Source organism: Periplaneta americana, unplaced genomic scaffold (genome assembly GCF_040183065.1).
Source record: "Periplaneta americana isolate PAMFEO1 unplaced genomic scaffold, P.americana_PAMFEO1_priV1 scaffold_23, whole genome shotgun sequence".
Classification (NCBI taxonomy): Eukaryota; Metazoa; Arthropoda; class Insecta; order Blattodea; family Blattidae; genus Periplaneta; species Periplaneta americana.
In genome coordinates, this window is record NW_027185504.1 from 2,348,105 (window position 1) to 2,360,171 (window position 12,067).

Sequence of the window (12,067 nt, forward strand, 5' to 3'; positions counted from 1 at the left end):
CTATATCATTCTCACCCCTTCATGTGTTTAAAAATGTATTTATTTGCCCGCTTGCTTGTTTATTTATCTATTTAATTATTTATTTATTTGTTAGTCAGTTTGTTTTGTGGAATTAAGTAAGGATTTCATGGCATGCGCTCTGACGATGCGCGGTTATAGATTATTCTTTTCTTTATTTCTTCTTATCGGCATTGCTACTCACTGAGTAACTACTACTGGCAATGCTATGTTTTCAGCATAATTCTTACTGGCTCGTTTATAAAAAAGCGACTGCTACATGCGACGAAGCCGTTATCAAAAAGACGAAGAAACTGGTAAGTAACTGATGAGTGAACATAGTTAATAGTATATATTATGTTGTTTCTGAGCTCTTCCATAATAGTGACATCGCATTGCTGCTAAAGGAGTAACTACTACTGGCAATGCTATGTTTTCAGCATAATTCTTACTGGTTCGTTTTCTTTATAGACTGCTACGTGCGAGGAAGTCATTAATGTAAATACGAAGACTATGGTAAGTGACTGATGAGTGAACATAGTTAATAGTATATATTATGTTGTTTCTGAGCTCTTCCATAATAGTGACATCGCATTGCTGCTAAATGAGTAACTACTACTGGCAATGCCATGTTTTCAGCATAATTCTTACTGGCTCGTTTTTCTTATAGACTGCTACATGCGACGACGAAATTCTGTCGAAGAATAAGACTTTGGTAAGTAACTGATGAGCAGGCTTCGAGACTTCGGACCCAATAGAGCAGTTCAGTGGGAAATTTGCATAACTGCGTACTGAGTATATTGGCCAAGCGTACAGTGGATGGGGGGTACTGTAGAATGAATGCCAACAAATACGCAAAGGAAAACGCTCTGGATTTAAAGGTTCTGACGAATAATTTGATTTTCATACAAACTGTGTCTGAAACTATAACACGGTTAGAAAATTCAGATCAAGAGATGCAGGAAGCCCTCAAATTAATTTAGAAAATGATGCAGAGAATTAATGAGACATCAAGTACACCGGTTACTGAACGTGTAAAACAGAAATGGAAATCAATTTTATGTAAAAATAACGGAAATGGAACATTGTGTAACATAAATAGCAAATTATTGGACATAGAGTCACTCGAGAATGAAAGACTGTCTCTTAGAGACTGCTATGATGTTAGGTTTTTTCGTGTTGTTCCTATCACGTCAAGCGACGTAGAGCGCAGCTTTCTACAGTACAAAATTTGGCAGATAACTGAGAAAGATTTACGTTTGAGACACTGAGAATGTATCCTGTAGTAGGTACCTTGCAATTCGGTACTGTAACTGCACTTCCTAAAGACGGCCAATAGGATAAATGAAAAAATTGAAATTGCTACATGCTTATTTCCACCAGTAACACTGTGTATGATTAAACACAAATGCTTATAAAAGACAGGAGAATAAATGCTTTTCACATTCTTTTGACATTATCATTGTGTAATGTATATTTACTTTCAGAATGTCCATATGTGTGTTTCTCCATACCACCGTACTCTATTCTAAATAGCAACGTTGTTACCTCAACACATCTCTTATCTACTTGCAGCGAGTCAGCAACCTATAGTGCTTGCACAGTAAACTTGTTGTATCGGGTCCAAAGTCTCGAAGCCTGCTGATGAGTGAACACAGTTAATAGTGTATGTTGTTTCTTAGCTCTTCCATGATAATGATATCGCTGGATCTCCATTGGTAAATGTTTACCGAAAAAAGTTTTCACGAGAATACATTTAATTTTAGAACGGAGATATTAATACCGGTTTCGGAATGTATACCTTACTCCAAGACTATTTTATTTTGTTCAGTCTCAACAGTGGATATGTGTTAGTCTGTTTTATCCACCTTTGTTTATTCTTAATATCGGTAGTTAAATTTTGTTTTATGAAAAGATAGCATGTGATAGCGGTATTAATTTCTAGGCACAGACATTGTCACTAAAGCCGCAATTCCAACGTTCTTTAAAATCATATATCATACCGTTGTACCAGATTAAATATGGTATATCACAGTCAAACACGGTATTCTCTCTTAATTAAACGGTCTAAATTTACCTAACTGAAACAACGCTTAGAATATTTCACAGAACAATTTTAGCTACTTATAGCCTACGTCTCGTATTTACGACACTAATAAGCCCTCTAATAAGAGCCGTTTTAGTTTCCTATAACATAAAGGAACGAACGTAATTGATGTCGTGTTCATCAAGCGGTGTTGCCAAGATCCAGTGACAAAGAGTACTCGTAGCTACTATACTCGATCACATATTATAAAAGTTGACAACGATGTAGATTGGCTTTATAATAATTATTATGTCTTGAAGACGATTGGAGACTTGAATGTATTAATATTCTTTCAGTAAGGGATGTACACTGACATTCTAAGGTACCTGACATACGATTTTGTGATCGTGTAAGCGAATTTACCAATAACGGGATGTCAGAACCAAAGATACTATGGCGGGAGGCCGGAATACTCTGGCCGCGTCGGGGAACGGCGCGCGGGAAGCGGAGCTCGAGCTTCGGTGGACGCTGGGGCGCGGCGCGGCGCGGAGTGGAGTGGAGAGAGCAGGGAAACGTCTGAAACAGATCGTTGTGGGGGTCTAGATGCTTCGCGACGCAGAACATCCTAGACGTTCGTGGTAAATAAATAGCACCTTGAGCTGCGGACGTGAGTAAGTTAGTCAGCTGCGAGAGAGCTACTTAGATCCAGAGGATCTGGGTTCGAGGTGCAGTGAACTTGGGTGAGTCCATAACGGTGCCAGCGTCCAGACGAGTGCGGCACATACGGAAGTCTTGGGTTCGAAGTGCAGTGAACTGTATCTGGAAGTCTTGGGTTCGATGTACAGTGAACTTTAGTGAGTCAGAAGAACTAGCCAAGGCGAATGAACTGAGAACTGACAGTTTTGTTCGGTACATACTGCTTTGTGAACATTAGTTGAAATTAGGAGTGCATTTTTCTTCTTCTCAATAATATACGTGCATTGCCATTATCGTCCTGTGAAGTGCAATATCGACTACTGTGTTGCTGTGTTGAGTGGAATACCCATTGTTTACGGCTGTGTGGTTAAAGTTAGAAATAAAAGTCACATCACATACTTGTATAGAAGTTACAATATAAAAAAATTGACAAACTTTGAAAGAGTTATACTAGAATCGTGTCGCTGTTATTTCCGGTGTGACTCCTCCCCTTTGCTTACGTCTTAGGAAGTGAAGGCCCTATAAAGTCTAGGTAGGTAGTATCGTTCGTCATTTTTGTTCTTTCGTTGGCGAGCTACCAGATGAGGAATCTATTTGCTTCACAGTTAAACATTATCATGTCGTACCTCTTATGATAATAAATCAAACGCACTGTAATTGTGCAAATAATTGAGCGGCAAATAAAGTCCTCGTGTGATTTATGCGAACGCCAACGAAAGAGGCAAAATGGCGGGCGATTATATTAAGTATTTACCGAGCCTTAGGAAATGCATTACATCATCAGCAGCGAATGACAAGACGCACACATTTAAATGTAGCCGACCTGCAACGTGATTGGCTGCCGGAAATAAGAGCGACGGGACTATAGTTATCAGTAGGTGTCACTATTATTGGACGGTTAAATATATGTCAGGGAAAATGATTATGTAGATCAGGAATCGACAAAAATGTCATCGTGATCAATAGCAGTAGTGACGTCGCAGGGACAGCACAGAAAACTGTCTTTGCTTCACCCCTTTCCTTCCGGCCAATTCCCCTACAACTTCAGTAGGCTACATAGACATCTATGAGTGGCGGGTTACCTGGGGAGATTTACATTGCTTCTTTCTCAAAACCTTCAACGTCTGTTCGGAAACGTATATTTAAGGAAGAATGGGAGGAACAGTATTTGTTGTGCATATGGTGGCAATGTGTTCTAAAAATTCTAATAGGCACTTAATAATAATAAAAACTCGAGCGACATTACGAGACATGTCAAAGGATTATCACGATATCATAGTTAAGCATGACTTTATCCAAAACGGAAATGGATACAATAGGAAAAAAAGGTTAAAATAATTTTCTTTTCATAGGGCTGGATGGGGAGAAGCAATTTAAGCATTAAAATAAAACTAAATTCAAATAATAATTCTGGGACTGAAATATTATGGTGAAACAAGATAGGAGTGAAAGGGACATTCATGAACATTTTGTTATTGCTTTGGAAATCGCAAAATCATTGAAGTGCTATAATGAAGGGCAGTTCATTAAAACATGTCTGAATAAAGTTGCTAACATTATTTGTCCCGAATAATCTGATGTTTTAACAGTATGTTATTATCCACACGGACAATACAAAGGAGGAGAAGGGATTTTGAAACACTAGCTGAACGAGAAATAAAATCAAAGATGCATAAACAGTGGTCTAATCTCTCGATTTAGGTGGAAACACAGTATTGATACAGTATGAAGGTTAATGTTTATCCACGGAGTTACGAAGGATCGATCTGTATAAGAATATTGCTCCATTTCATTGCACCTAAGGAAAATGCAACAGGAGAAGAGTTATTCCAAGCATGAAGAAAATAATATATAGAAGAAATGAAGTGGAACATAAAGTAATTTGTGTTTAGGTGAGGGGTTTGGACTTTTTTCATTGCTGGTTGTCACAATAAAAAAATTAAGACACAACGTTTCGAAGGGTGTTTCTCCCTTCGTCTTCAGGTGGAAGGAAGGAGAGAAAGGAAAAAACCTACTATTGGGATCGTTACGTACAGCTATTCTGTATGACGAAGGGAGAACCACCCTTCGAAACGTTGTCTTAATTTTTTGATTGTGACAACCAGCAATGGAAAAAGTCCAAACCCCTCACCATCAGTCATTCAGAACAGCTGTACGTAACGATCCCAACAGTAGGTTTTTCCTTTCTCTCCTTCCTTGCAGTTGAAGATGAAGGGAGAACCACCCTTCGAAACGTTGTGTCTTAATTTTATGATTGTGACAACCACCAATGGAAAAAGTCCAAACCCCTCACCATCAGTCATACAGAACAGCTGTACGTAACGATCCCAACAGTAGGTTTTTCCTTTCTCTCCTTCCTTCCACTTGAAGACGAAGGGAGAAGCACCCTTCGAAACGTTGTGTCTTAATTTTTAGATTTTGACAACCAGCAATGGAAAAAGTCCAAACCCCTCACCTAAACATTAATGATCCACCATTGCTTTCCAACCCCCCATTTAGATCAAAGTAATTTGAATCTTTAGTAACAGACGGGACTCGAAATATGACTTTTAAAAAGTCCACTAAGTGGACTAACGTGTTATGAAGAGGGCTGGAAATTAGTGACGACATGAAATGTTTCCATTGTATAACACACCAGACTGACTTAGATTTATTTTATAATGCTCTTCATAGAAAAAAAAATATATATATAGTCCTAATTTAGGTCTCTGTCGTCACCCTATATAGCTGCTATGTTTGGTTCTAAACTGAGTATAATTCCGAACAATTGTTTTCTGAATGAAAACTTGCAAAATCTAAACAATGATCGTGACTAGGAGACGAAAATTTACGAGTTGTATTAAGAGTGGCAAATTGTGACGTTGGTTGCCCTAGGTTGTTGTAGCACACTTAGAATAAAAGTGAAATAAAATGTAATCTCTCCATCACTAGCAATAGTGACGTCGCAGGGGCAGTGCAGTAAACTGTCTTTCTTCACTCCCTCCCTTCCGTCCAATTCCCCTACAACTCCAGTACACAGGCATCTATCAGTGCAGTGTACATTACATGATTGGGTTGAGAGTCCGCCACTGGGATCTGAAGACAGCGCTCTATACATCTCGATTGATATTACCGCATATATATTGCGGCTTGCGTCCAATGATGTCATCGTGAGTACAAATTTTCCGATAGCTGATGTAGATTAAGAATAAATTATTTTCTTAATTGACTGTATCAGCGCTTTCCAGATAAACCCAGTAGAAAGGTATGTAAAAATTGAATTCTATAATGTGGGTATATTTATGTACGATTGGCAACTCTGACTATTATCTTCGCCTTCTTATCATACAAATAATAATTAAAGAAGCCATACTTACACTAAAAAATTATCGGATTATTGGTCAATATAGTTAATTTGTTGGTGTAAATGCGGCTCCTTTAGTTATTACTTCTATGAATAGATGGCGATGATAATAACAAGTGTTGCCGACTGTACGTAAGTATACCCTCATTATAGAACTCAATATGGCACCCACGTCTGCTAATTTTATTGTAAAATAACACTGGGTATAGCTGAAAACCGCTGATATTTCCAATTATGAGAAGAATTTATGCTTAATTTGATTCATCATTTTCTCAGACACTTTTTAAACCGCCCTAATAAAGGTCTACCTATTGAAAAGTAGAGGAATTATTTAAAAATTTGTCAGTTTTTTTTATATCTTTCATTCTGACTTACCCATTGAGTAGAACGTTCGTTTACACGATCATAAAATCTTATGTCAGGTATATTTGAACGTCAATGTACTAGAAGGCATCACTTCTGACCAATGGGTTTGGACAGATATAGAATGTATTAGCATTCAATAATCACAGTAAAAAGCAGTCAGTTATAATAACCGGGTCAATGAATCTTAAGTTTAATATACACGATAAATATTAATAAAATCAGTGACTATATATATATACGAAGCGTGTTTTTAAAGTAAGTTCCAAAAGGGTGTAGTAAGTAAACGGGAGGATATTTACAAACTATTTTTGTTGCATTGTATTCCCCACACTTCAACTACTTCTCAACATAATCTCCACCATTATTTAGGCATTTATCGAGTCGTGGCACAAGTCTTTCTATACCCTCATTGTAGAATTCGCCCGCCTGCAATGCGAACCACTCCCGCACTGCTGTTTTCACTTCGTCGCCATCAAAACGTTGACCACCGAGGAACTTCTTGAGGTACAGGAAGAGATGAAAGTCACTCGGAGCCAAATCCGGGCTGTAGGGGGGATGGTCAATTTGTTCCGAGCCAAATTTCGAGATGAGATTTTGGGTGTCGTCGCCATCAAAACGTTGACCACCGAGGAATTTCTTGAGGTGCAGGAAGAGATGAAAGTCACTCGGAGCCAAATCCGGGCTGTAGGGGGGATGGTCAATTTGTTCCCAGCCAAATTTCGAGATGAGATTTTGGGTGTCGTCACCATCAAAACGTTGACCACCGGGGAACTTCTTGAGGTGCTGGAAGAGATGAAAGTCACTCAGAACCAAATCCGGGCTGTAGGAGGGATGGTCAATTTGTTCCTGTCCTCATGATTTTTTTCATCGACAGCACGCACCAAATTGTCATTGACCAAAGATGGCCGACCGGTATGCTGCTCGTCATGCACAGAGACGCGGCCCTCTTTGAACTTCCTAACCCATCTCCTGACCATTCCATCACTAATGGCATCATCACCATACACCTCACAAAGTTGACGATGAATGTCAGCTGGTTTGATGTTTCTCGCATTCAAGAAAAGGATAACAGAGCGCATCTCAGTCGGCGGGGTGCTCGATCACTTTAAACATTTCAACTGATCACAACTAACCACACACACGGACTGAAGCTCTGAAACTGCATCACAGCTTGTCTGAGGATTGAAGAAGAAAATATGCATGCGCAAATAACGATTGCAGCGATGTGACGGCTATAATTGAAAACGGAACTTACTTTAAGAACACGCCTCGTGTATATATATATATATATATATATATATATATATATATATATGTGATTATTAAAAGGCACTAAGTAACATTTTTGGTAAAGTTAGTTACAGTAACTGCGTAGGAGAGAAGATTACCACCTCTCTTTTATGGTTGGTGAAGAAAGTTCTGTTCAATTCCAAAATTTACATCACCTGACGTAATACTGGCTGCATTTATAAGACAAATAAATAAATATGTATTTGCATGAAGTAAACTTTAGTACCCATTTAGAGTTTAGTATTGTTAGTTTTAGAAGGTTTGTTTCAAATAATAATTAAAAAAAACAATAGTTGGGCATAGATTCTGAAAAAGCATGAGATCAGATAGACTTTCTTGGTAAAGACAAGACTCAAACCGCTTAGAAATTTATAGAAAATCTTTTATGAAACTTCAGTGTAAGAGACAGTAAATGGTATTCACTTTTCGTCTCAGGTTGCAGTTCAAAAGACGGCAGAACTTACAACAAAATGTCTAACGGAGTCCCACGAGATATCTGTAAGGAGATTTATTATGTCAGATTCTTTCCCAGTTGAAACTTCTTTAACCTCTAAATTACATTGTATTTTCACAGATTGAAATTTAGTCACTGGTTAACTTGCAACTTCTTTACTGTGTTAACAATTTAGGATATGAAATTTATGCTTGCAAAAGTAACAATAAATTATCTGAATTGTCAACTTTTTCGACTTATACTCTAATACTTCAGTAGAATTAAAAGTACAATACATTCATTTATTTCTGTAATGCTAATGATGTCTAATCTGTTTCGCATTATGTCCAGTTATTATTTATGAGGATGCAATTCAAATTTATGTTTGCAAAAATAATAATAAATAACCTGTAGTGCCAATATTCATTGTCTGACATTTTCGTGTAAAATTGAAAGGAACTATCTACAACACATTCATTTATTTCTTTAACTACATTAAATACAAAATTATAATTTATATTCAATTTTTAAAATCAATGATCCAATCTTTACCTGCCTGAAAAATAAAATAAACGTACACATTAAAACTTTAACAATCTGACACATTTTTTCAATTTACCGAAAACCACTGAAAGTGTAGTTAGCCCCTTTCACGTTTCACCAATTCAGAAACATGTATTGTGAAAATAGTATCTGGTAAGTATTCAAATGGAAGGTAGTATTATATTTTTTTTCTTTGTTGTTATTAGGATTGGTATTAAATCAGTATCAGTAACTTTTACTGGCAATTACTGAGCCATAGATATATTTCCAGCCTAATTATTATTGTTTTATATTCTTTTTATAGGCGTTGTACCACCCAGAAATTATAGCCGTGATAGTGGCTCATATTGTAAGTAACTTCACAATTTACCAATTTAGAGTAATATACTGTTTATAGTACATAGATATTAAAAACGTTGTGTCACTGGATCACCATATGAAAGGTATTGGATGAAACAAATTATGAAATAGATTTGATTTTATAACAAAGATACCGATAGACTATCAGTTTTGGATTATACCGGATGTCTCAAAAGTGGCTGTCTTTGTGCAAATCGCAAGTCTTGAAGTAATGAATGTTGTATAATATTGATACATCAGTTTTCGTTTGAAATACAAAAAGCATTAGTGTAAAAGATGTTTAATTTGGTTTCTCTCATGAGGCTTAAAAATATGGATGCGAGCATGGAAATATCTTTGTTCATTGTGAACATTGTTATTGTGATAGCGTGCAGCTGTAATGTTTTCTTTGAGATACCAGTTGAATGGGGATAGATTTATGGTTTCGCCACAGTATCCTGTACATTACGTTACAAAATCAAAAACATAAATACTCCGTACATCTATAGAACTTCGGGATATGAACTATTGTAATAATTGTAAAAAAAAATATTGCCGCCCAAAATAGATAATTTAAGATGGCTTCACAAGAATCAGTTCTTTGATTTCTGGATCGCATCTATCTTATTATTTCTGGTGAAGCATTATTTGAAGAAACAAGTCTAAGCATATCATGCATGTTATCATCGGACAAATTGACCATTAATAATTGCTTAATTAGTTCTTTCAATGGCAAATGGTTTACATATGTATGAGAAACTGAAATTCAGTTGCGCAGGGAATTGACGAATCTTCGGGTTCTAATAAGAGTTTAAATAACTGTTAAAAGTACGGCAGTTCTCGTTATTTTACGTGTTTTTGAATAGTGCAGTATGTGAAAAATCAATTATTTCCAACTGAAACTCTAAGGATAAGATGACAGAAGGGTTCTAATTTGGATTGAATCACTTTCACTTAATGTCTCTGATTACTTTTTTTCTTAATATCCATAGATTGTCCACGTATTAACCGCATTACATCTCCTTCTTACTGAACGCAGACTTCTGTATCTCCATGCTGAATGCTAACTGTACACCCCTTTCTCATACTAGCCAGGCCACTGAAGCTTAATATAGCAAGAAGAATGAGAAGAGAGTCTGATATTTGGTCTAGTGATTTTTCCCCTATAATTATTACTGGTTTATTTTTTTTTATAGAACGGAGGATATTATAAAACAGAAGAAACAAGCCAAACAGTGACAGTAAGCAATTCTTCAGTATTCATAGATCATAGTGTGTACTCCTTACAGGCTGCCCATAATAGTTATATGACTGAATATTTACATGGAAAGCTATCTTAAAGAAATATTTTGATAATGGATTACTTATTAGAACAGAGATATTGATAACAGTTTCGCATTATAAACTTTACCTTAAGTACTTTTATTTTTCTCCATCCATATAAAAGTTGCTAAGAGTAAAAGTCTCCATGTTACACACCTTCCTTAGTTCTTAATCATTCATTGGCACATTCTCTTCAGAAATTTGTTGCTTGAGCATGAGTTATTTGATTTTTTAGTTGAAGAGCCATGTGCCAGAAGAATTCATAGAATAAGAAAATAAAAGTGTTCAGATGGAAGATAGCTGTAGATTCTTTTCTTTATTGTTATTAGGATTGGTAATAAATCAGTATCAGTATCTCTTACTGGTAAATACTGAGCCATTGATATATTTTCATCATAATTATTATTGCTTTATTTTCTCTTTATAGGAGTTATACCACCCAGATCTAATGGCAGTTGTAATGGCGCATATTGTAAGTTACTTCAGAATATACCAATTTACAGTAACATATTATTTATAGTACATAGATATTTAAAAGTTGTGTCACTGGATCACCATATGAAAGGTATTAAATGAAAAAAAATATAAAATAGATTTGATTTTATGACATAGATACCGATAGACTATCAGTTTTGGATTATACCGGATGTCTCAAAAGTCCGCTGTCTTAGTGCAAATCGCAAGGCTTGAAATAATGAATGATGTATAATATTGATACTTTAGTTTTTTGTATGAAATAGAAAAAGCATTAGTGTAAATGATGTTTAAGTTGGTTTCTCTCATGAGCCTTAAAAATATAGATGCGAGCTTCACAAGAATCAGTTCTTTGATTTCTTCATCGCATCGATCTTATTACTTCTGGACAACATTATTAGAAGAAACAAATCTAAGCATAGCATGCATGTTATCATCGGACAAATTGACCATTAATCATTGCTTAATTAGTTCTTTCAATAGAAAATGGTTTAAATATGTATGTGAAACTAAAAATCAGTTGCGCAGGGAATTTACGAATCTTCGGATTCTGTTCAGAGTTTAAGTAACTGTTAAAGGTGCGGCAGTTCTCGTTATTTTACGAGTTTTTGAAAAGTGTAGGATGTGAAAAATCAATTATTTCCAGCTGCAACTCTAAGGATAAGATAACAAAAGGGTTCTAATTTGGATTGAATCACGTTCACCTAGCCTAGTGTCTCTGATTACTTTTTTTCTTTATATTCATAGATTATCCACGTATTGACCGCATTACATCTCTTTTTTTACTGATCGCAGACTTCTGTATCTCCATGCTGAATGCTAAAGGTACAGTGTACAGTGTACACCCCTTTCTCATACTAACCAGGCCGCTGAAGCTTAATATAGCAAGAAGATTGAGACGAGAGTGACATATTTGGTCCAGTGATTTTCCCCCTATAATTATTACTGGTTTATTTTCTTTTATAGAACCGAGGCCACTATTCTCTACAAGAGAAGTGCCAGACTGTTTCCGTAAGTAATTATTCAGTATTCATAGATCACAGTGTGTACTCCTTGCAGGCTGTCCATAATAGTTATATGACTGAATAATCACATGGAAAGCAATCTTTAAATAATATTTTGATAATAGATTACTTTTTAGAACAAAGATATTGATATCAGTTTCCGATTATATACTTTATCTTAACAAAGTTTATTTTGCTCCATCCATACAAAAGTTGCTAAGAGCAATAGTCTC

At 36.0% G+C, this 12,067-nt stretch overlaps 1 long non-coding RNA gene across 1 annotated transcript; it reads left to right on the forward strand.

Moving 5' to 3' along the window:
* Positions 1–695: 695 nt before the first annotated feature.
* Positions 696–11,828, forward strand: LOC138693837 (uncharacterized). The gene is made up of 3 exons (XR_011330531.1): positions 696–712; positions 10,784–10,828; positions 11,578–11,828. It is a non-coding gene; the product is annotated as an uncharacterized lncRNA (long non-coding RNA).
* Positions 11,829–12,067: the final 239 nt, after the last annotated feature.